Below are 5069 nucleotides of genomic sequence, written 5' to 3'. Positions count from 1 at the left end.
TCATAATCCAGAAACGCGTCTATGATTAACTTTAAATGGTTAGTTTTCATTGTTTTTTTCTTCTTGTTTTTGCCTTTGTGAGTTACAAGTAATGCTATCTGTTGGAGTCTCAGCTTTTTTAGCTGCTATTTCTGAACTTCGGTATATGGTGAAGCAAATGCTTGCTGATCCCTTAATTATGTTTATAAATGTATGGGAACTTTTAAATAAGTTCTCCACTGATAATGGTGCTTACATACCGAAGGGCTTGGTAAAAATTATTAATTGTTGATTTATTAATAAATTAATAAATTGATAAATCTTTACCCTTTTAATTTGTAATAATTTATATATATATGTATGTATATGTGTGTATGTACATATGTATAAGGCCTGAAGGTCAATGATGAAAAGGAGGGGACTGAGAACTGAGTCTTGATGAACCCCTAACTGCACACCAAATTCTGCTCCTAATTAATTGGGATATAACTCTCTACATAATTTTCATCACCTGGTCCAGGAGTTTGATGCCTCTATAATTGCTTCTATCTAAAGCATCACCCTTTCCCTTGTAGCAGCTAACAATAATGCTGTTACACCAATCACTGGGTATTACACCTTCCTGAATGACCTCTTTAACTATGTGAATGACTAACCCATATCCTACCTTACCAGATATTTTGAGCATCAGCCATGATTCCGGATGGACCAGGGGCTTTCCTGGTTTTCATGTTTTTAATTGCCTTATCTACCATACTGCTGTCTACTAGGATAGCTGGTCCCTCTGTTGGGTTCACATGAGGGAGACTCTCTTTGTCCCATTCATTCTCTACATTCACATTCAACAGTCTCACATAGTAACTTTTCCACACATCTTTCTCGTCTACATCACTAAATGCAAGCATACCATTATCCATCTGCACACACTTCTGTCCTATGATATCTCAATTCTCACTGACACACTGTCTAACAACCTGGAACACTTAAAGTCTCTGATCTTCACATTGTAGGACATTGGCAAACCTCTACTTTGCTGCTTCTACCCTAGCTAGATAAACCTGACTTCTAGCTTCCCTTTTAGCTTTCTAATATGATTCTTTACTACCCCATCTTTACCATTTTTTTCAGACCCATCTCTTCTCTTTTATGGCCCTATCAACATCACTGTTCCATCACCATGTAATCTTTGGTCTGGTAGAGGCTTTGCTCCAACTACGGATTTGGTGTGTTGCCCTTAATAGATTGTCCAGTAGGAACTTCCAGTTGTCCTCTACATCATATCTCTCCATCCTTTTCACCAAAAGCCTCATTAAGAACATCTCTAAATCTCTGCCTATTTGAAGGGTCCTTGAGTTTCCACAACCTCCTTTTTCATATCACCTTGCATCTCTGGATCTTTCTGGCCCTAAGCCTGAAGTCACTAACCACTAGCTTATGTTGAGTTGTACATTCTTCACCCAGGAAAGATTATGCAGAGCATATATCTGTCCCTGTGTCTGGTGAGGATGTAGTCAATTTAGCTGGTGTACCCTCCAGATTGATAAGTGATCAGATGGTTGGCAGGTTTTCTGAAGTTGGTGTTGCAGACCAGTAGCCTTCACACCCTGGAATCTATCAGAGTGTTTTCCAACATGTCCATTGAAGTTCTCTGCCATGATGAGAATGTAGTTGTCTTTCATTGCCAAGGTGGTCTTAAGAAAGAATTTGTAGAAGTGGCCCTTTTGAGTATCTGTGAATCTAGTGTGTAGAGCATATGCAAAAATAACTGACACAGTTACATCAAACAAGGCTAGGCCATAACAGCAGAATTCAGGACCAGCAGTCCCTGGAAACTACTAAATGCTGATGATCTTGCTCTCAGAGGAGATTCCATATCAGAGCTAAAAGCGAAATTTCAAGTGTGGAAGCAAAACCTGGAATCTGAGGGCCTTATGGTTAACTTAGCAAAGACTAAGGTCCAAGTAAGCAAGAAAACAGACAAGACCCTATCTCCTTCAGGTAAATGGCCCTGTTCAATTTGTAGGAAAAGTGTAGGCAAGAACTCCATATGGTGTATTCAGTGTAAGCTATAGACATACAAGAGGTGCAGAGAATTAATAGGAAGGTTATCAAAGAAGGTAGTGTTCATATATTGAAGATGCAGAGGATCCTTAAAAACTTTAGAGACTCAGGAAATTGATTCTCTCAAATGCCATGGTGGCTCATTAGAAGTACTAGATAATTTCTGCTACCTAGGGAACCAAATTAGTAGTGGGGAAGGATGTATGGAGAGTGTGATAGCTAGAATAAAAATAGGATGGAGGAAATTCAGCAGACTGTTTCCTCTGTTTGCTACAAAATGCTTCTCTCTCCAAGTGAAAGGAAGATTGTATGATGCATGTATTAGATGCTATGTGCAAGAAAGAAGATTGCACTAGTTTGGTTATGTAATGTGGATGGATGCTGACTGCTCCATAAAGAAGTGCTGATCTCTCAAAGCAGATGGAACATGTAGAATTAGGAAACCCAGGAAGCCATGAGATGAAGTACTGAAGAATGGCCTCAGGACACTGACCCTTTCAGGTGAGATGACAAAGGATTGAGGTGCTTAGTGATATGCTGTACTCAAGAAAACCCATCCTCCACAGCAGAAGTGTTAAGACTGATTCCCCTGGTGGAGAGGATTGTCCTGCAAGAGTCCTGTGCCAGTGCCACATAAAAAGCACTTGTGGAAGGGCCATGAAAAAGTACCCAGCACACTCTGTAAAGTGGTTGATGTTAGGAAGGGCATCCAGATGTAGAAACCATGCCAAATCAGACTGGAGCCTGGTGTACCTTCCCAGCTTGCCAGCTCTGGTCAAACTATCCAACCCATGACAGCATAGACAATGGACATGAAATGATGATGATGATGATATATATGCATGTGTGTGTGTGTGTGTGTGTGTGCGTGTACATATATATATATATATATATATATATATATATATATATATATATATGTATGTATGTATATATATGTGTATGTGTGTTAAATTCAACTTACAATGAAAGTAAACAAAGTTTGCTTTAGAAGCGTTGAGATGTATTGAAAGATACAGAAATAATTTTTTCTCAAATACATGATAATGCTAATACAATAGCATGAACTGGATAAACTATCCATATATTGCAGAAAAATTTGTTACCGGCCAGCCATGAGACTCAAACTGACATCCCTGTGACTACGCATCAAGTGCTTTACCTTTAAGCTAAACTGCCCGATAACAAATTGTTCTGCAATTTCAGGATTTATAAATCTAGCTTTATAAGACGCTAACATTAAATTCAACGTACAATGAAAGTAAACAAACAAAGTTTGCTTTAGAAGCGTTGAGATGTATTGAAAAATACAGAAATAATTTATTCTCAAATGCATGATAATGCCAATACAATAGCATGAACATGACGTGTAATCACAGGGATGTGAGTTCAAGTTTCATGGCTGGCCTTTAACAAATTTTTCTGCAATATATGGATAGTTTATCCTGTTCATGCTATTGTATTAGCATTATCATGCTATAGCTATATATATATATATTTATATATAAATGTGTGTGTGTGTACGTACATATATGTGTGGATATATATAGATGTATATGTGTTTATATGTGTGTGTGTACATATATATATATTTGTATTCGTGTATATATATGTGTATATGTATATATATATATATATATTTACATTTCCCTACTTTTCTTAACATGAAACCAAAGAAATTAGATCCACCAATGTGGTGTTGAACACTCATTTTCATTATTTGACATTTACGTATGTATGTGTGTGTGTGTGTGTGTGTGTACATAAAATCACTTGTAATCAATAACCATACGTGGTATTCCATTAAATAATAATTAAAAAAACATAGTAAATGCATGAACAAATTGGAAATAGACACAGAAGGTCATGAAATCTTAATCAGTTATTGGGCAGACGATCAAATGCAAAGGTGCAAAATTGCATTTGACCCTCTGGCTGATAACTGATGAGGATTTGGTGACCTTCTGTGTCTGATTCCTGTTTGTGCGTTTATTACCTAACATATCTATATATATATGTACGTATGTATGTACATATGCACGCAAGAGAGAAGATTGTGATGGTATAGTCCTGTGATGCATATGATTGAAGACAGCTGCATAAAGAAGTGTTGATCTCTGATGGAGGAGGAAACCTGTGGAAAGGGTAGACCCAGGAAAATGTGGGATGAAGTAGTGAGAAAGGATCTTCAGACATTGGCCCTCCCAGAAGAGATGACAAGGGATGGAAACTCCGGGCGGTTTGCTGTGCTTGTGAAACTGTTGCCATACATACATACAGCTATGTCCTCTATGTCTCTCTCTCTCAGCCTAGAGCTCCATCCCTTGAGGGTTTGTGAGTGCTGATGTCATGTAAAAGGCACTTCTGCTGGTGCCATGTAAGAATAGCTGTGCTAGTGCCATATAAAAGTGCCTGTATCAGTGCCATGTAAAAGCACCAATGCCACTGTCACTTAAAGGTGTTGGCACCAGTCCCATGTAAAAGTGCCTGTGCCAGTGCCACATAAAAGGTACCTAGTACACTCTGTGAAGTTGTTGATATTAGGAAGGACGTCCAGCTGTAGAAAATGCCAAAATAAGCAATTGGCCCTAGACAACTCCCCAGCTGGCCAGTTCCAGTCAACCCATCTAACTCATGTCAGCATGGAAAACACATATTAAATGATGATGATGAATGCATCACAGAGCCAGAAAGATTGTCAAAAATTGTTGTTTAAGCACCCAAAAATATTGATGTTGATCTCATCAATGAAGAATATTGAAACTCTTTCCATGAAATGAAAAAGTTCCCTTAATTGATGATCAATATTTTCATCATGATGACCCTTCAGAATTCTCTACAGAGTACTTCATCATCGTCATCATCATCGTCGTTTAACGTCCACTTTCCATGCTAGCATAGGTCGGACGATTTGACTGAGGACTGGTGGACCAGGAGGCGACACTAGGCTCCAATTTGATTTGGTAGAGTTTCTAGAGCTGAATGCCTTTCCTAACGCCAACCACTCCGAGAGTGTAGTGGGTGTTTTA

The 5069-nt window shown here is 38.4% G+C and overlaps 1 protein-coding gene across 4 annotated transcripts in view; it reads left to right on the top strand.

The window, feature by feature from the left end:
- The window catches only part of LOC106882578 (methylthioribose kinase-like), a 98247-nt gene that overhangs the window by 41982 nt on the left and 51196 nt on the right, over positions 1-5069 (top strand). The window lies entirely within an intron of this gene.

Source organism: Octopus bimaculoides, chromosome 9, assembly GCF_001194135.2.
Source record: "Octopus bimaculoides isolate UCB-OBI-ISO-001 chromosome 9, ASM119413v2, whole genome shotgun sequence".
Classification (NCBI taxonomy): domain Eukaryota; kingdom Metazoa; phylum Mollusca; class Cephalopoda; order Octopoda; family Octopodidae; genus Octopus; species Octopus bimaculoides.
Note: the sequence above shows the minus strand (reverse complement) of the source record. Positions and strands in the feature narration are given on the sequence as shown.